Genomic DNA, 21,441 nt, shown 5'->3' with positions numbered 1-21,441 from the left:
GGTTTTGAAAATTTTGATGTTAATTTAGAACTATGAGGATTAAATAACAATGAGCAGGATATATGTAGAGAGAGATTTATGCAAGGTGTAGAAATTGGATGCAAGAATGCAACTAGATAAAGAAATTTAGAAAGAGAGCAAGTAAGCACAACACAAACAAAAAGATTTATAGTGGTTCGGTGCCAACCTTACACCTACATCCACTCTTCAAGCTCCTATTTGAAAATTCAAATCCACTAAACCGTATTCAACAAGAATACAACATCGGTACCTCCGACTCTAGCTATTCCAAGCTAGAACACTTATTTTTCGGATACAAGCCAATCTAATATAATTTGATTCAAAGTTCGGACCAACCTTTTCAAGTTTTGAAATTCTTTCAAAACTAAAAATTAAGTCAAAATAGAGTATGTGAGTTAATCATACAAAAATACAAATTTAGGTCCTTCAATGAGCAAATAAAGCTTTAAATGCACTTTACACAATAAGAAGAAAGCTTTTCTGATTTTTTTCAAAGTGGTTGAAGACTTGAATGAGCTCTTGAGAGATTGGTGACTTGAAATAAAAGCTTCTTTAACTTCAAGAGGGCTCTTTGCTTAGGACTGAAATGAATGCTCGAAGATCCTCATTTTTTTTCTTCCTTTAAGTGCCTTTTATTACTTCAAATGATGGTGGAGAGTAATCTGGATAGATTTAGAGTCATTGAAGATCATTAAATGAGTATTAAATATAGCCAAAACAAGCTGAAAACTAACCATTGCAGAGTTTTTTCGTCATAGGGGTCGATTCATAGGGTCGACTCATGCACATGAGTCAACTCATGGGGTCGACTTCTGTGGCACATAACAGAAAATGACTATTCTGTAATTTTGACGTACACAGCAACAGAGGTTGACTCATAGGGTTGACTCATGCATAAGGATCGACTCAATTGGGTGTGCCAGCCAAAAAATCAGCATACCGTTCAGCTTCTTTTGACATGAGTCGACTTAATTTTATAAACATAATTTTCTTTCAAAATATAAATCTAAAAATAATATTGAAATTACCTCCAATAGATCACAAATCTTCTGTTCTTGCTCTTGAGGCTTTCGAGTTAGAACTTGATAAAATTATGATTTTGTCCCTGAAATACAATAAATTTATTTTCAAGCCAAAATCATTAGTAACCCCCTCAAATACTTTGTAATCATCAAAATCAATTCAAGGAGCAACAATCTCTCCCTTTTTGATGATAATAAAATACTTGAGCAAAAGCAGAGTATAATATATATAAAGCATTGAACATGAATTTCAAATTTATGAAGATGCATCACTTAAACATCATAGCCAGTTATTTGAATGAAATGCATCATGAGTAGTTTGAAGATCAATTTGAAATTTGTTTATAAGATCATTTGCTTTGAAGATTGAATTGAAAATTGCTGACAATTTTGGTTCTTTGACACATTTGCTTTGATAATTTTGCTTATTGCTTTCGATTCTATTGTTCTGTTACTTATTGCTCGATCTCAATTTTTGATTCTCTACTCTTCCTTTTTGACAGCATCAATTAAGATCTTAAGAGATTTTGAAGAGAGAAAAAAAAGCGGATAACATTAAAGACATATTTTCTCTGCTCCTCCTTTTTGATATTATGTTTTATTTCTTTACTCCCCCTCTTTGATTGTTTATTTCTCTACTCTCCCTCATTATAGCAATCATAAAGGACATATTAATTTGCTCATATAGAAGGTATTGCTATTCATAATATTTCATAGCACAAATATGAGTTATTTTTCATATCTCATAATTAAGACAATTCAATTGATCCCAATCATAAACATTCATTAAAATTTAAAGCATATAAATATATATATATATCCAAAATGTGACCGAATACATAGGTGTCCCAATACATATGAGTCAACTCAAAATACAAAAGTCATGGATAAAAACTATCCAAGAGTTAATCAGCCAACAAATACAAAGACCATAAGATAGATCCTAGACATAAAAGACTAACTATGCTAGATCTAATAGATATCATAGCTAGAGGGATCAGAATCTGAAGAGTTAGAGATATGATAAGGAGATATAGGATCAAATCCATGGGTACGACCTTGACCACGTCTGCCTCAACTATGGATAGAAGTACTGGCACGAGTAGAGGGATGAGAAGATCCTGGAGCTTGGGAAGCTATGGACTGTGCAAAGAGAGAAAGTCTGATGGTGTCCAATTGTTCCAAAGCTCTCATCATGGACTGCATCAAGGCACCAATCTGAGTAGAGACAGTCTCACTGGAGCTCCTGATCTCTCTCCTCAAAAAGTCAAATCCACCCTTCAAAACTCTCCGAAGTTTAGCCGCCTCTGCAGACAGGTTGGAGACCTCTGTGATGTCCTCATGCGGTTGGGGATGGACTAAGGCTAATATCTACCTTTGCAAATCTAAAACTCTATCCGTCAGTCTCAGAACACATCCCTCAAGCTCCTCAAGTCGTACAGACTGAGCTGTGAGCATCTGAAAAATAGTAAAGATATGAGGGATCGAAGTCTAGTCTGAGTCATCCTGAGATGTCGACCTCTAAGCAAAGACTGAAGTGGCAAACTGCTGAGATAAAATGGAGACAACACGTTGGAACATCAACTCAATCTGATCATTTGCAAGTCTGAACTCTGAAAGATATACCCTGCTCTCTGACTGTGGAACTGAAGCATGCCTCCTCACTGACTCTGAGGGACCAGCCTCGTGATCAGACACAAATGAATATCAGGAGATGCTCTGTGATCATGAGGAGGTGAAGACGGTCCCTCCTCCTCTGCTCTCTCTTCAACATCCTTTGACCAACCGCCATCAGTCTTTGAAAAACTCATGCGATGCAGTGTGTGGCGGTTGATGGTGTTGAAATGAGATAATCTGGCAATTGTCTTTTCCTCAAAACTAACTCCGAACTTCCTAAAGACCAGGGTGAGTGCCATGCCATAAGGCAAGTGAGCCTTAGACCTGTTCAGAGTCTCCCTCGTGGCCTCAAACATTAATGCAGAAAGGTTCAAGGGGATCTCGGTGATTACATGGTACATGATGCAAATATTTCTACCAGATAGAAGGTCATGTCTGCCACTCCTAGGGACAAACAGTTTGGTTACCATGTAATGTAAAAGCTTCATCTCAACAAAAAAAATTTTACTTTTAATTTATTCAAACTTTCGGTAAAAGTTCTTCCTAGGATAACATTAATTTTTTCTTCTTTGATTGGGAGCTCTATATTAGTATAGCCTTCACAAGACAAGTGCAGGATTGATCCTAAATGCAATGGATCAAGAATAATATCAACACCTTTTACTGTAGATTTTACTGTTCTATTGCAATAGCTCAAATTTAAGTAAAATTTTCTGATCAAATCAATATAAGTATTTTTTTTAATAAACAGTAAAACTTCCATCCTTGATTTTTAATCTTCGATCTAATAGAGAACCTTTCTTTTTCAAAAAACTTGAAATCTATATTCTTCCCAGATTCCACTTTTCGATCAGAGAGAGGTACCTTGCTTGGACTGCTTGGAGACTGTGTAGAAGCTGAAGCAGGACCTGGAGTAGAGATTGAAGTAGGAGAGGGTTCGGCTGCCATTCTTTTTCTGCGCACACTCTCTTCCAACCTGCGAACAGATTTTTTTCTTTGTGGTAGCTTCGTTTTGGGAGCTATTTGGACAAAAGATACTTGCAAGGAGCTTAGAAGACTAAATATGAGGTAGAAAGGAAAGGATTTTAGAAGAAAAAGAAAGAATTTTGAGGAGTTAAATCATCAGTTTGGAGAAGAGGGATTGAATCTAGGACAAGCTCGAACCACCCAAACGAAGAAGAAAGAGGAGAGAAAATTGGTTCCTTAATGGGCCATTTGAAGGGTGAAGATTGGTGGGAAGAAAAAATTTGAGAGAAACTTTCAGTATGAGAGAGAAAAGAGAGAGAGCTTTCGTTCGGTGGGAGAAAGAAGAAGAAGGATAAGAGTCGGCTCAATGAAAAATTTTTCAATAAAAAGAGAGCGTCCGAAGGGTTTCGTCAAAAATTACAAGTTTACCCTAGGGTCGACTCTGGGGGTCGACTCATGGTACGAAAAAATTCAAAAGAATGATGAAAAAATTTCAAAAAAAATTAAAACTTTGAGAGAAAGGTGTTGACTCAGATATTGATCATGTGAAGGATAGTTTTGAGCTTTTGAGAAAAAAGAGAGATGAGAATTGAGCTCAACAAATTTGGTTCAATAAATTTTTGGTATTAAGAATTAGAATCAGAGAGATACTTAAGCTAATGGATCAAGGATTCCTAGTTCTCTCCTAATTTCATAAAATCTATCTTCACTTAAGGCCTTGGTAAAGATGTCAGCCAATTATTTTTCAGTACAAACATAATCAAGAATTATATCTTTATTTTGGACATGTTCTCCTATGAAATGATGTCTAATTTCAATATGTTTTGATCTAGAATACTGAATTGAATTTTTAGTTAGATTTATAGCACTAGTGTTATCACATCTTATGGGCGTTTCATTAAATTTGATGCCAAAATTCTAATGTTGTTGCTTAATCCACAAGATCTGAGCACAACAACTTCTGACTGTAATGTATTCGACCTCGGTCGTAGACAGTGCTATCGAGTTTTGCTTCTTGCTAAATCAAGAGATTAAGTTAACTCCAAAAAATTGACAAGTTCCACTAGTACTTTTTCTATTTAATTTACATCCAGCAAAATCGACATCTGAATATCCTATTAAGTCAATTGATGAGTCCTTAGGGTACCATAATCCTAGAATTTATGTACCTTTTAAATATTTAAAAATTTTTTAACTATATTTAAGTATGATTCTTTTAGATTTGATTGAAAGCGCGCACATAAATAAACACTAAATATAATATCTGATCTACTAGCAGTTAAATACAATAAAGAACCAATTATCCCTCTATAAATTTTGAGTCTACATTTTTACCTCCTTCATCCTTGTCAAGCTTACATAATGGGCTCATGGGTGTACCAATTGCTTTGGAGCTCTTCATTCCAAATCTTTTGAGTAGTTCTCTTGTATACTTATTTTGGATGATGAAGATCCCTTCTTTTGTTTGTTTGATTTGGAGTCCGAGGAAGAATATAAGTTCTCCCATCATGCTCATCTCAAACTCTCCCTGCATGAGCTTGACAAAATCTTGACAAAGAGTTTCATTAGTAGATCCAAAAATAATGTCATCAATGTATATTTGTATAACTAAGATATCATCGTGATTTCTTTTAATGAAAAGGATTGTATCTACATTTCCTCTTGAAAAATTATTCTTAAGTAAAAATTACTTAACCTTTCATACCAAGCCCTAGGAGCTTGCTTTAGACCATATAGAACTTTATTTAATTTAAAAATATGATTAGAAAAAGCATGATTTTCAAAATCAGAAGGTTGTTCTACAAAAACTTTTTCAGTAATATAACCATTTAGAAAATACTTTTGACATCTATTTAGAATAATTTAAAATTCATAAAGCATGTATATGCAAGTAAAAGCCTAATTGCTTCTAATCTAGCAACAGATGCAAAGGTTTCATCAAAATCAATTTTCTCTTCTTGATTATAACCCTTTGCAACCAATCTTGCTTTATTCCTAATTACATTTCTATGTTCATCCAGTTTATTTCTATATACCCATTTTGTGTCAATTACTGAATAATTTTTAAGTCTTGATACTAACGTCCATACATTATTTCTTTCAAATTGATTAAGTTCTTCTTGCATTGTATTTATCCAATTATAATCTTTTTCAGCTTCATCTATGATTTTTGGTTCAAGATGAGAGACAAATGTAAAATGATTGTATGCATCTCTAAGTGAATAACGAGTTCTTACTCCATGTATAGGATCCCAATGATTAATTTTTTGGGATGATTATGATCATACCTCCATTCTTTGGGTAGATTATTTGTATCTTGAGGTTGTTCTTGTTGTTCTTCACCTTCATCATCCTGTTTGTTTTCATGTTCTTCTTCATTTTGAATTATTGAGTTTTTTAAGATGAGCTCCTCCATTCTTTCTATAAGAGGATCTGCATCATCAATACCTTCATTCTTTCTTGAGGAAAGATCATTAGTCTCATAAAAAATAATATGTATTGACTCCTCTACTACTAAAATTCTTTTGTTAAAAACTCTAAAAGCTTTGCTAGAAGAGGAATAACCAAGAAAAATAGCTTCATCGGATTTTGCATCAAATTTTTCTAATCTTTCTTTACCATTGTTCAAAACAAAATATCGACAACCAAAAATGTGTAAATATGCAATATTTGATTTTCTTCCTTTCCAAAGCTCATAAGGTGTTTTCTTTAGTATTGGTCTAATTAAAGCATGATTTAAGATGTAATATGCCGTGATAATTACTTCTGCCCAAAAGTATCTTGGGAGGTTGCTTTCACATAGCATGGTACGAGCTATTTCTTCAAGAATCCTATTTTTTCTTTCTACTACTTCATTTTGTTGGGATATCCTAGGTGCTGAAAAGTTATGGTCAATACCTTTTTCATCACAAAATTTTTTAAAATCTTGATTTTCAAATTCGGTTCCATGATCACTTCGAATATGTTGAATTGAAAAACTTTTTTGATTAGTAACTTTTCGATAAAATTTTGAGAACACATAAAAGTTTCATCCTTATGTGTCAAAAAAAAACTCATGTAAAATGAGAGAAATCATCAATAATTACAAAGCCATATCATTTTTCACCCAGATTAGTAGTTCTAGTAGGTCCAAATAAATTCATGTGCAATAATTCTAATGGCCTAAAAGTTGAAACAATATTTTTATATTTGAATGATACTTTTATTTGTTTACCTAGTTGACATGCATCACAAATTCTATCTTTTTCAAAATTTAATTTAGATAAATCGATAATCAATTTCTTTTTAATAAATTTTGAAAGTGAATGCATGCTAATATGTGCAAGCCTACGGTGCCAAAGCCAACTAGTCTCGTTAATTTTGGCATTCAAGGCTAGTAGGCATTGCATGTTTATTTTGAAAAGATCATTCAAATCTACTATATAAATATTACCATGTCTATGCCTAACAAATTTAATGTCTTCTTCATTGAGACTAGTTACTATACATAATGAAGATTCAAAAATGACTTTATACCTTTTATCACAAAATTGACTAATGCTCAATAGATTATATTTCAAACCATCTACTAACAAAATATTTTCAATATACTTAAAGGGAGTGATACCAATGTTACCTATACCGATGATTTTTCTTTTGCTATTATCTCCAAAGATGACCATCCCTCCATCTTTTGCATCAAGTGTGATGAATTAGAATTCATCACCAGTCATGTGTCTTGAGCACCCACTATCAAGATATCATTTTCGATTTGTTCCTTGGGATGCAAGACACACCTGCATGCAAAAATCAAGTTTTCACTTTAGGTACCCAAGCTTTCTTGGATCTTTTTGGTTAGTTACAGTGGTTCCTTGTGGAACCCATATTTTTTTTACATTAGAATTTTCAGATTTGTTAAAAAAATAAGTATAGGATTTGTGTCCTACTATACCACATTTAAAGCAAGTAGTATTTAAAAATTATTGCTTGATGAGTTCGCATAGATATTTTTTAAAATTTTTATTTCTTTAAAGGGTTGTAGCCAAGACCGACTTTATCATAAACGGTCTTTTGACTATCAAGTATCATTTGAAGTTTAGTTGAACTAAGAGTGAACTTTTCTACCATAGATTTTAACTTAATAATTTTATTTTTTAAGTTTAGATTTTCTTGTGTCAAGATCAATTTTTTATTTAAAATTATTTCATTTTCTTTTGGTAAAGATTGATTCTTTGATTTTAATTCTTTATTTTTTATCCCTAACTTCTTTAGATCATCAACTAGATCATAAAAAGCTTCTTGAAGTTCTTCGAAAGTAAAGTCATCAGGAGTTTTAGTATTTACCTCATTTTCATGTGCCATAAGGCACAAGTTGGCTTGCTCATGTGAATCTTCTTCTTCAGAGCTTGACTCATCGCTATCGCTCCAAGTAGCCATCATATTATTTTTTTTGTACTTCTTGGGGCCCTTCTTAAGTTGTGGACATTCAGATCTGAAGTGTCCTGATTTCTTACATTCATAACAAATAAGGACTGCTCCTTATCCTTCTCTTTGCTATGTTTTCCTTTTGTAGGTGGCCTCTTCCTCATCCCTTGTCTTCTTTTCTTCAAGAATCTTTTAAACTTTCTAGTGATGAGGGCCATTTCTTCATCTTGCTCTTCATTTTAGTTTCTTCGGATTTCTCATTGAGTTAAGTAGTGGACTTGAGGCGATTGTTCTTTTCTTCTTGACATCTTCTTCTTGATGTTGTTTCATGCTTAGCTCGTGTGTCATTAGCAATCCTAGAAGCTCCTCCAAGGGCAAAATGTTTAGATCTTTAGCTTCTTGGATTGCGGTCACTTTGGCCTCTCACGTCTTTGGTAAAGATTTAAGAATCTTTCTCACAAGATCGCTGTTAAAGTAAGACTTATCAAAACTTTTTAGACCATTAATAATATTCATAAAATGAGTAAATATTTTAGTTATTGATTCATCATGCTCCATTTTAAAGAGTTCATATTTGTGCACAAGCATGTTAATTTTTGATTCTTTAACTTGATTAGTATCTTCATGTGTTACTTCTAATCTATCTCATATTTCTTTAGCTGATATGCATGTTGAAATACGATTAAACTCATTAGCATCTAAGGTACAATATAAAATATTCATGACTTTAGCATTAAGTTGAGCCATTTTCTTGTCAACCTTATCCCATTCTCTTTCAGATTTAGTTGATTCTATACCATCAATTATCTTAGTGGGTGTGTGGTCCATTAACTATGATATTCCACATATCATAGTCAAGTACCTGAATAAAAATTTTCATCCGAACTTTCCAATAGGTGTAGTTTGACCTATTGAAAAGTGAAGGTCGGTTTGTAGACTGCCCCTCGACTGGTGAAGCACTAACTTGAGTTGCCATAGATCTTTAGCTCTTTGATGGTTAAATCAAAGTAGGACTAGAACATCGAGCTCTGATATCACTTGTTGCCCAGCTATGCAACTCAAGAGGGGGAGTGAATTGGATTTTTAAAATTTTGATGTTAATTTAAAACTATGAGGATTAAATAACAATGAGCAGGATATATGTAGAGAGAGATTTATGCAAGGTGTAGAAATTGGATGCAAGAATGCAAGTAGATAAAAAATTTAAAAAGAGAACAAGTAAGCACAACACAAATAAAAAAATTTATAATGGTTCGGTGCCAATCTTGCACCTATATCCACTCTCCAAGCTCTTACTTGAAATTCAAATCCACTAAACCGTATTCAACAAGAATACAATGTCGGTACCTCTGACTCTAGCTATTCCAAGCTAGAATACTTATTTTTCGGATACAAACCAACCCAATACAATTTGATTCAAGGTTTGGACTAATCTTTTCAAGTTTTGGAATCCTTCCAAAACTAAAGATCAAGTCAAAATAGAGTATGTGAGTTAATCACACGAAAATATAAATTTAGCTCCTTTAATGAGCAAATAAAGCTTTAAATGTAATTTACATAATAAGAAAGAAGTTTTTCTGATTTTTCTCAAGATGGTTGAAGACTTGAATGAGCTCTTGAGAGGTTAGTGAACTTGAAATGAAAGCTTCTTTAACTTCAAGAGGACTCTTTGCTTAGGGCTAAAATGAATGCTTGAAGATCCTCATTTTTTTCTTCCTTTAAGTACCTTTTATAACTTCAAATGATGGTGGAGAGTAATCTAGGTAGATTTAGAGCCATTAGAGATCATTAAATGAGCATTAAATGCAGCCAAAATGAGCTGAAAACTAGCCGTTGCGGAGTTTTTCTGTCATAGGGATCGACTCATAGGATCGACTCATGCATATGAGTCGACTCATGGGGTTGACTTCTGTAGCACAGAACAGAAAATGACTGTTCTATAATTTTGACGTACACAGTAACAGAGGTCAACTCATAGGGTCGACTCATGTACAGGGGTCGACTCATAGGGTCGACTCAATTGGGTGTGTCAGCCAAAAAATCAAAATGCCGTTCAGCCTCTTTTGACATGAGTCGACTCATGGGATCAACTCAATTTTATAAACATAATTTTTTTTTCAAAATACAAATCTAAAAATATTGAAATTACCTCCAATAGATCATAAATCTTTTGTTCTTGCTCTTGAGGCTTTTAAGTTAGAACTTGATAAAATTATGATTTTATCCCTAAAATACAATAAATTTTTTTTCAAGCCAAAATCATTAGTAACCCCCTCAAATGCTTTGTAATCATTAAAATCAATTCAAGGAGCAACAAAGCGTATCATTGATGTAGAGTATTATATATACAAAAGAATCATTTGGAAGCCTTTTGTGATAAATATAACTATCATAGTTACTTTTAGAGTAACCATGTCTAAGAATAAATACATCAAACCACTTATACCACTACCTGGAAGATTGCTTCAAATCATATAATGATTTTTTCAACAAGCAAACATAACCTCCTCATGCTGAACAACAATCCCTTTAGTTGCTGCATGTAAATATGTTCCTCAAGCTCACCCTGTAAGAGAGCTATCTTGATATCAAGTTACTCAAGCTCTAAGTCAAAGAATACAATAATGATAAGCAACATACGAATAAAGCTATGTTTCATGATAGAAGAGAAAACTTCATTAAAGTCTATACATTCCCTCTGATTGTAGCCATTTACAACCATGCATGCTTTAAACCTTACTGCTTCAACCCTTGGAATTTCTTCTTTCTTCTTGAAGACTTATTTGCACCCAACAATCTTTTGATGCTATGGTGGTTTCGCAAACTCTCATGCTTGATTCTTGTGAAGAGATTTAATCTCATCACCTATAGAAGTAGAGTATTGTACAGACTGACTATCACTAGTAGCCTCATGATAACTAACAAGCTCATGAACCTTAACAAACTCTATCATAGACAATGCAAAAGAGATCAAATTTGCATATCCATATCTCTAAGAGGGTCTAATATGCCTCTTTGATCTATCAGTGGCTATGGTGTACTACACACTTATAGAGCATGTCTCTTATTGCAATAGAAATTCGTTCTTGGATTGGATGGGCTGGAGTCGGATGGCGATAGTAGGATTGCGATGGCATGACCTGCAAGTAAAATTTTTGATCGGAGTTGGCTCCAATGGAGACTCTCCGATGCTTAAGTTTGATCTTTAGAGAACAGATAAGAAGGGATGAGCATTTTAGGAGAGAAGATGTTTCATACCATGGGGATTGATCACTGTCGTAAGTGGTCAAGAATAAAAATAACTCAAACTATATAGATAGGGTGAGTAGAGATCATTTTCACAGGGATCTAGGACGATTATCTCTTTTTTTTTATGAAGAAAAAAAATAAAAGAGAATTGATTGTAGAAGGATTAAAAGAAATAAAATTGCAAGAATTCAATTAAAAGTATAATCAATGAAATAAAATAAGTCAGAGAAATAATCTAAGAATTCTGAATCCATCATGCAAATTAGATTTATTTTTTTTCTTTTTTTATGTTGTAATATTATTTCTTATGATTAAGATATTAGCATAGCTTATCTCTAAGGGGTACGGACTGTATCAGTAGATCACAGTTCGTCCTGTTGGAGTATAAACTATCTAAATTCAATTACAAGATCTAAGATTCAATCTAACATACTACGATCTATCTTTTCAAAGCACGTACCATATCCAGAGATCATGATATGTCAATAGAAGATATAGGTCGTGTAGGCTGGATCAATACCTCATAAAAAGATAAAAAAATATGAAATAAAAGTAAAATTTTATTGCATAAAAATTAAATTAAAAAAAAAATCCATTTACAAGCTTCATCATATTCCTGGATTGAAGGGATTTAGCCATGCATCAAACTTCTAGCTCCATAATCTTCTAATAATTGATCCCTAAAGCTCCTTGAATTTTTTTTCTCTATTTTTTCCTTGCTTTTTCTCTGATTTTTTCTCCTCCTAAAGCTTATTCCCAGACCTCCTATTTATAGATGATTTTTTCATATTTTTTTGATCACAAAAGGAGTCCTAAAATTCTTAAAAAATATATTGATCTCCTAGAAATATTTCTGACCATCGGATCTGGATTGGATCGCTCAGATCAGCCCAAAAATCAGCCTTTTACTCCTTATCAGGATGGATTCGATTCTGACCGTTTGATCGAGCTTCAGATGAGATCTGGACCGTCGATCAATATTTCTGGTCTCCTATTCAAAGTCAGAAATGCTCTCAACCGTCTGATCACATGATAGATCGCTTCTGGACCGTCGGATCGCACAAAAGTTCTCTTATAAACCGACGATGAACAGCAGCCGTTGGATCTTGAGATGAATAAATGTGGATCGTTGGGTCGCACAAAACAGGCTTCCGTCACTATGGACCATGTCTATGGATCGTGTAACTATTTTTGTGGCCCGCATCCTGGCTCTGTGGATCGATCGATCGGTCCACCGTACCTCTCAGGCTATTTTTAAATTTTTTAAGGTATTTTGGCTCCGTTTTTGCTTCGATTTTCATCTAAAAAATTAAAAAAAATATACATTAAATTTTTTAAATTTTTTTTATCATTTTAATACATAAATTACTCAATTAAATTAACATCTCATTTTTTATAAATATATCTAATTTCATATTTTTTAAAAAAATATTTATTTTTTTAAAAAAATTAATGAATTTATGAAATTAGATTTTTAAGAAGATGTTAACATCATAAATTACTAAAAATATTTATAATAAATATAAAAATATACCACTTATCAGGGATCTTCTATAGATCTTTATTTATAGACAGAGGCTGAAGAGCATGAGAGAGAATCATATGATCAGCCTTACTTTTCTAACGAGATCCAACCGTTACCCTTTTCTTTTTTGGAAAGATTTACTTATTATTTATTCCTTATCTGCTCGTCATCATTTATTCTTGATGGTCAGGAGATTTGAGGATCTGCATAGGAACTGAAGGTCAATCTTTTTTATTTTGTCGAATAAGATCAGCTCAATTATCTTGTTGGATCAAAATTGGAGAGACGATCGAGCCATCGCCAGACTTTAAATCGGAAGTTATCTGCAATAAGTGAATTAGGAGAAGCTGGCCGAGCCCGAGGTGTCATCATGTCCTCATATCTCTCATGTCTTCGATTAGTACGAAATCACCTCCAATATCTCTCATCAATAATATCAGGCTCATCACACAATCTTTGGTTCATGACGAAGGAGACAACCATCATCATGGAAGGCACTCTAGCTTGCCTATAAGACTTTTCCAAGACATCAATGGTCGCCCTGCTTTTCGCCACCACCATCACGAAGCTGCCCATCATGAAGTCCATAGCCATCTTCCTCGATGGCCATGCTGCCATCTTCCTGGTTGCTTCAGTGGCGGCTCCGATCGAAGCCACCATTCTCCTGTCGTCCTCCTCCCTCTAGAGAGGAAAAATTTTAGTCTCCATGTAGAGGGGTATTTTTATCCATTATAACGGCAAGTGAATGCCATCAGGGGTTAAGTGATTGTCGGGGCCTCTTCGGAATGTTTCAAAATTTTAGAGATGTTTGACACTTTTTAAAGTATAGGGAGTGTAAGTAAAAATGGTCTAAACTTAAGAGGGTATTTCTATAATTTATCTTTTTTTTAATATGAACCAAAATATTCTTGCATTTTGCTGACCACTTAATCTAAGTAGGATTGCATTTTGTTGTTTCTTTTGGAGTCTGCTTACTGATTCAAAAACAATCAAACACTTGACTTCTCAATTGAGCTGATTTATATTTTGATCCGTATTTAACAATTTGAACAAAAACACAACTCTTCTTTGATCATGCTATGTTGAACCCTTCAGTTTCTTTCTTGAGCTAATTTACTTTTTTTTTTTCCTTTTCAATCAGTAGTGAACATGTTGAAACATATCAATATAGATAGGGATAAGATGTAATTGAAAGTTAGAGCTTCACCCCCTATCTGCATCCAGGACTAGAGGATGCGAACGACTAGATGGCCCTACACTTTGCGATCAGGGGAAATAGAAAATTAGCCCATCTTAATTGTCATTATATATCCATTTGAAAATTTTAATTTTAATCAAGAGATCAGGGATGGTGGAGTTTAGTTTTGCCTTTTCTCCTTTTTTTAATGTAACATTTACATATATTAATTGGAACTATCATAACTTTATTAGTATAATAAATACTTTGACCGACTATAACAGGCTCTAGTTATCAATGAGATGTATATATACATCTCATTATTAACTTAATGAATAAATTTCTCCTATTATAGAATAGATAATGCTAACAATAGCTGTGATATTGATGATTATATATACCAACATTAAAACCATTGTTATTCCTTGATTATTTTGTGTGTAGTTCCATTACAAATAATTAAGGATAGTGAATATGCAGGACATCATAATCAAGGTCTCCACTTTCATCATCAACAATAAAAATTGCATCTCATGTGATATAAATGGATTTTAGGGATGACATTCCATATTGACACATAAGATTATAAAATAATATTCTAGCATGTCTCCTGTCAAAGTTGAAAGTCTGCACAATCTAATACATATATGAAAGCAAAAAATGAGAGAAAATGGAGTGGTCAAGTAAGCTATCCACGTCAGCAATAAATTTTTATCCATGAATACCATATGGATCAAAATCAATTTTTCATATGCTACGTATCAGAACTCTCCTATCTAACCATTCTTTCAGTATTAGATGCAAGCATTATGTCATTAATGTATGGCATTGAAATCCACTTATATCTATTTAATTAGATGATTAAATCTACTGTTATTAATCTTCAGAATATGAATGGATATGCTCTTACTATTCATCCAAAATATTTTTTAATTAGTTATTTTTTTATCACATAATCAATGATCTGATTTTATAACCCCGCGTGCAATACACGGGATAAAAAACTAGTAATAGTAAAACCATAAATGGGAATTAGAGGTCATATTCTGCCAGCATGCCACGTGTCCTGCTTGAAAGTCTCCATAATATTTATTTATTTATTTATTTTTATTGCCGCATTGTGTCCTTTTCTCTTTTCTTTCTTTGAGGCTGGAGAGGACATGCCATTCAGAAGGCCAACGTCAATGATGTAGAGGATGCGGACAGCCGGACGAGCCCCACTATATTCTAAATAATATGAATTATTAATTTCTAAATAATTTCATTGTTGCAATTTTTTTGATCTAAACTATTACTTTGAATGTTTGATTTATTTTTTTATTTACTCCAATTAAATTATAAACTAAAATATTATATTTATAATTTGCTTTATGTTGAAATCTATTATTATAGTAGCTATTCTTCTGGATTTGCAAAATCAATAGGTCCGGACATCGTCTGACTACTATATAAGTAATAATAATAGTAAAGTGATACATGGGTATTAGGGGTGGTATTCTATATTGACATATAAGATTATAGAATAATCTTCCGTAATGCTACATATCAAGTTTTATTTTTTATTTTTTATATTTTTAAATAAAAAATATAAATATAAATAGTATAATAAAAAATAAAAAATATTTTGAATTATTATCTATCTATATAATAATAATAAAATGATAAATGGGTATCAGAGATGACATTCCGTATTGACACATAAGATTATAAAATAATCTTCCAACACGTCATGTGTCAAGTTTGGAAGCTTCCATGATGTTTTTTTTTGTTCCCACAGTGTATTATTTTTTTTTTTTTCTTCGAACCCCTCTCGAGTCGTCTCATTCCTTCCCTTAATTTTTCTATTTTTTTTCTATTTTTTCATTCTCACGAGTCCCAATTGGTTGGGAGGCTTCGATTGACTGGAGCGGAAATGGGGCGGGTGGACTCCTGGTGAACTACCATCCGGAAGATTAACGCCTTCACCCTTTGGACTTTTCTTGCTGATGAGTCCATCAAACGGGACCCCAATGTGGAGGATGCGGATAGCCTTACATTTCGCTGCCGGACTGGGTTCGAAGGAGTGCATCTGAAAATTGACGACATTGGCGTGAATGTGGGGTGGGTGAAGAGAGAATGGTCGCAGGTGCGGATGTGACAGAAGCAGAGTATTGAATTTCTATCGTACAGTTTCGTTGATTTTTCATGCATGAATCATAAAAATAAAAGAAAAAAATATTTTTAAAACTTCGATTTTTTTGCATGAATCATAAAGCAACAGAAAAAATTTTCAAATCACATGTGCTGTGCACGTAAGGCAGCAAGGAGTAAAAAAAAAATAAAAAAATTTATTTTTGAAGTCTTGACCCCTTCGTATGAATCACAAAATAATTAAAAAAAAAATTAAATCTCACATACTGCGTAAAATCAATAGGTCCAGGCATTGTCCATCCACCATGCTAGCTTTTTTTTTTTTACCAAAAATAATATTAACGTTGATTAGATCATTGATTTCCTTTCCTTAATTTCTTTAAATTTCTTCTATTTTTTCACTCTCACGAGTTCCAATTGGTTGGAAGGCTTCGACTGACTGGAGCAGACGTAGGGCGGATGGACCCCTATTGAACCGCCATCCAGAAGATTAACGCCTTCACCCTATGGACTTTCTTTGCCAATGAGTCCGTCAAACGGGATCCCAATTTAGAGGATGTGGATAGTCTTATATTTCGCTACCAGACTGGGTTCGGAGGGGTGCATCTAGAAACTGACGGTGTTGGAGTGGACATGGGTTGGGTAAAGAGAGTATGGTCGCAAGTGCGGATGTGACGAAAGCAGAGCATTGAATTTCTATCACACGGTTTCATTGATGTTTCATACATGGATCATAAAAATAAAAAAAAAAATATTTTTGAAGCTTTGATCTCTTCGCACGAATCACAAAATAATAGAAAAAAATTTAAATTATATATGCTGTGCGCATAGTAAAAAAAAATAAAAAATTATTTTAAAAGTTTTGACCTCATCGTATTAATCATAAAATAATTAAAAAAAAATTAAATCTCATATGCTGTGCAAAATTAATAGGTTCCAGCATCAGCCACCATGCTAGCTTTTTTTTTTTTTTTATCAGAAAATAATATTAACGTTGATTGGATCATGGATTTGTTAGAAAATTTTTGATTAGCGTAAGTTATGGTGATGTGGAAGTCCCGCATCCGGTGCCGAGTTTTTTTTTTTTTTTTAAGTTTGCAGCAAAGTAAGATGACAGAGGGGCATTTTCCTTTTAAAAAATTCCGCATAGAAATTTCTATGGCCACGTCCTGAGAGAATTATTCCCACATCCCGCAAACTTTCGTCACGCCAGACACCTATATAAGCCCCATTGGAATGCCTCGGACCCCTTTGGAAAGACAAAGAAAAACCCTAGCACCCAGACTTCCGCTTCTAGGGTTTCGTCAGTTCCATCCCCAAATGGTACTCGTCTTCTCCCTCGATCACCTCCTTTTCCTTCCTGTCCTCAACTCTATCTCCTCATCTCGTCTCTTAATGCTTTGGGTTTTCTTGTTCTTTCGGTTTTCTTGTTCTTTCGTTTTCCTCGCAGGCGGATTCTTCTCGCAGAAGGTAAGACCCTAGTTCCTGTTCCTTTTCTCAGCTGAGTTTTTTGTTTTTTAGTTCAATGTTTTATGGTTCGGATTTCTAGGGTTTGGGATTTGTTCCGATTGTTCTCGCTGCTTTTGGTCCCAATTTCTTGAAATTTATTAGGGTTTGGGCCGCTTTTTGTCTTCGTTTTCTGGTTTGTTGATGGTTCTATTTCTTCCGGAATGATGTTTGGCTATGCAACAATTAGCGTTTTTTGACTGCTATCATCATTCATATCATCTATTTGTGATCTATGAAAATCCAGGGTCCTGGGATGGGCGAAGTGGGAATTTTGGGGAAAAAATCCCATAGGGAAAAAAAGGGCCTAGTCCAATCTGTAATTCAATGTTTTTGGTGGTTGTACTGATGCAACTCACGAATCTCATGGGATTTTGGGCCCAATCATTCAATCAGGCCCAATCATTCAATCATTCAATAAGGCAGACATGCAATTTTGTTGGGCAATGGTGCAACTTTGCAATGTATGCTTTATTGTCAGATTACGTATCAGACATTGCCTCAATTTGAACTAGTTTCTTGTTTTAAAATTAAGCTGGATGTGATGTAATCCGTGTTTCTTGTTTGGCTTGAATGATACTTAAAAATGGATCATGTGGTCTCCATGCGCATATGGCTTTTTCACATGGGAATTGACATATTTGCTGATATCTAGTCATGGGACTCTCCTTGATTTTATGAGCTTTTTTATTATTTCATTAAGTATACATATTGTTCTATGGTTGTTGAGAGTGCTCGTTAGAACTAGCATTAATCTTTAGTGAGTTCTGTTTATTATCTTAATTTTCTGAATCTGATGACTCATATGTGGTTATATATTTGAGTTTCACTTTCTTTAGTCACCCTTTAGATTTAGCACTTCTATTGCTTTCATCCGGTCATTATACCATCTCTCACACCATCCCTTCCTTGTTGGCTGATTCCATATGACTCATGGCAATCTTTAGTTTTCCTCTTATATGTTCTTTATGGATGATCAACATTGAGTTCAAGAAGCATAAGCATGGAGGGAGAGCAGCAATGAGGTTGGGGGGGATTTGTGTCAGAAACTTTAGTGGAGCATGTACATCATAAACATATTAATTTGGTTCACTTTCTGACTTCATTCTTTGATTTTTTGGTACTTGTTTTATTTGTAAATGAGATTATAGATTTAGTTATATTCTAATGTGTTAGCCATCAGGCCTCTTTGGTACAAAATTACCAGCATAATAAACAAACCTGACCATTTTTCCCGAGAGGGGGAGGAAAAAAAAGGACAAATATCCCCTGCCTGTGAGCCCTGACAAGTAGAACGTCCTAGAATCCCCAAAGCAAACCCCAATCCCCTCTTTCATTCTTGAAACCCTCTCAATTAACATTCCCATGACCAGGCTCTGAGACCACCATTGCGAATCTGAAGGGGAGACGAATCGAGAGAAAGAAGAGAAGAAAGAATCGAAGGTATCTTTCATGCACTTCTTTCTTTCTCTCGAAACCCATCGATGTTGGACCGCACAACCAAAATCTTTCCCAATATGAAAATACGATGAGAATCGAAGGTATCCTCCTCTCTCTCTCTAATCCTTCCACGCACTTCTTTCTTGGATCGCACAGTCGAAATCCATCTTTCTTTCTTGGATCGCACAGTCGAAATCCATCTTTCTTGGATTGTAAAGTCGAAATCTTCCTCAATGCCTAGTTGTATTCATCTTTCTTGAATCGTATAGTCGAAATCTTCTCCGATGCTCGGTGGATGCAGCGTATCCGTTGTCGTCCATGGCGTGTGTTCCATTTCTTCGATCTGTCTATAGCATCTCGAATTAGGTATACTCACTCTCTATCTTTCATCTTAAATCTCTTTATCTTTCATCTTAAATCCCTTGATTTTATAAACTTGTTGAATTCTCTTGAGTTTATGGGATTTTTGGGACAAAGCTTGGGATAAACACTGTTACTATTGAGTTTATAAGATTTTGGGATAAAGCTTGGGTTATGGGGCGTCATGGGTGTTCCTTATCACATCAAGTACTTCACAGATAATTCTGATTATGGAGAATTTTTTAAAAAAAATTAAAGAGGATGATTTTTCAAATATTTACAAAGGAGACACTGGAAGAATCGACCATAACAAAATCAAAATTGTTGTTAGATGTATACGACACAGATACATAAGATTGTGGAAAGTAAGCAATTAACTTTAGCTTAATTACTAAAATTTATTCATCTTAAATCTTAAATTTGTTTCTCTCTCTTTTTCAGACCGAACATAAATGCCAATTTGAAAATGTACTAGAAACTATCAGATATTGTAGAGAGTCTGCATGCATCGTAGTGAGATATATGGATGAAGGCCAACTATCAAATCACATTGGTATTAACCTCTAATCTCTTCTAATGTTAGTTAGAGCACACTACAATTTCATCTCGAAGATTAGATAATCTTAATAGTATGATCGTCAATTATGGATATCATGAGTGCTAATGTTATGTTGGTCTGGTGTAGCATTAATGATTCTTCATATTTTGGTCCTCAAAACATTGAAGCATTTAGCAAGCTTGGCTTACAGATCCCTTGCTACACCATTCTTTAAGAAATCTCTTGTGACTTAGAAATGTCAAATGGTAGAAATGTATGTTTGTGTTTTTGTGATAAAATTTGTAGAACCTCTAACTTTTGAAGCATTCTAAAGAAAAATATAATGAAAACATCACATTGATCACACAGAAAATTACTTTCTAGTAATTAATTATTTATGAACAGCCACATAGCCTCAATAAGGCTTGATAGCTGCTACCTGTGTCATGTAATTCTACAGTCTAACAGGCTTTTACTTTTTAATTCTTGATTTAAAAAAAAAACATGCGGGGAAAGGCTTTAAATTGAATTAAGACGCATACTTACAAGCCAGTGCAAAAATAATCATAGACTTCAAGCAAGGTCACATTAGCAGTTTGGTCGCATGTACACGTCACATTTTGGTAGAATGTTGGTATGAGTTGATTAATGGTATCGACATGGTACGCTCCCCACTAGATATTGATGCACTACCAATATGCTACAGTATGCTCAGAACAAGATGGTACAATCTATTACACTAAACCATGCTCTAAAATATCTAAAGATCTTTATAATTGTCTCGGAAAAGATATCAACCTTGTTTAAATTATTTAACCACAATGATAATGATGAGAAAAGTAGATAATTCGATTATATCAAGGTGTTTTTGAGGAACACCTAAAACAGTGCTTTACCCTTGGATTTATCATCTACCCTTCTTCCCTTATGTTTACACCTGGCCCCCTGGATTGAACTTTGGTGGTCATCATATTTTAGATTTAAAAAAAACTATGATATTCCTTAAGCCAGTACTTGGTTAGAAAACAAAGTTTGCATAAATCTTAGAATATGTCTTTTTCTTACCAAATGGCTTTTAGAGGCATGCATAAGCAAGAAATAGTCATGTAAGTCAAACATACTAGTGTAGAATATTCCAAACAATGGCTTTCATAAGCTATTCCTATCAAAACTCTCATTTATGTCTGCCTCCTATAGCTATTTCTATCACAAACAGCCTTGTTTTTTATTTTGTCACGGATAGGAACACCCCTCAATCCAAAGCCATTTCAACAAATGTGGCAAACAAAAATAGGCATAGCATATGGCATGACCATTCTATAAACGTAACTATCCTAACAAGTATAAATAATCCTATTCTATATGTTTCTTGTTCCCAAAGCAAAGGTTGTCTTTGGTTTTGGATTAGGATGGGACAACGCTGCTTTAATCTAGTTGTTCCAACTGCCAATCTTTTAGCATAAAATAGTTTATTGTTGATTAAAGT

General features: G+C 33.9%; 1 protein-coding gene and 1 long non-coding RNA gene across 6 annotated transcripts in view; both read left to right on the top strand.

Annotated features, from left to right (window-relative positions):
• LOC140857437 (uncharacterized) overlaps positions 1 to 21,441 on the top strand; it is a 98,496-nt gene that overhangs the window by 71,715 nt on the left and 5,340 nt on the right. The window lies entirely within an intron of this gene.
• Positions 1 to 21,441, top strand: part of LOC105043085 (uncharacterized) — a 28,346-nt gene that overhangs the window by 1,621 nt on the left and 5,284 nt on the right. Inside the window, exons 2-4 of the long non-coding RNA XR_012140843.1 lie at positions 17,325 to 17,434; positions 17,562 to 17,581; positions 19,859 to 19,970. This is a non-coding gene — a long non-coding RNA (uncharacterized lncRNA). The remainder of the gene's footprint in view (positions 1 to 17,324; positions 17,435 to 17,561; positions 17,582 to 19,858; positions 19,971 to 21,441) is intronic.

This window comes from Elaeis guineensis, chromosome 4, assembly GCF_000442705.2.
Source record: "Elaeis guineensis isolate ETL-2024a chromosome 4, EG11, whole genome shotgun sequence".
NCBI classification, from domain to species: Eukaryota; Viridiplantae; Streptophyta; class Magnoliopsida; order Arecales; family Arecaceae; genus Elaeis; species Elaeis guineensis.
Note: the sequence above shows the minus strand (reverse complement) of the source record. Positions and strands in the feature narration are given on the sequence as shown.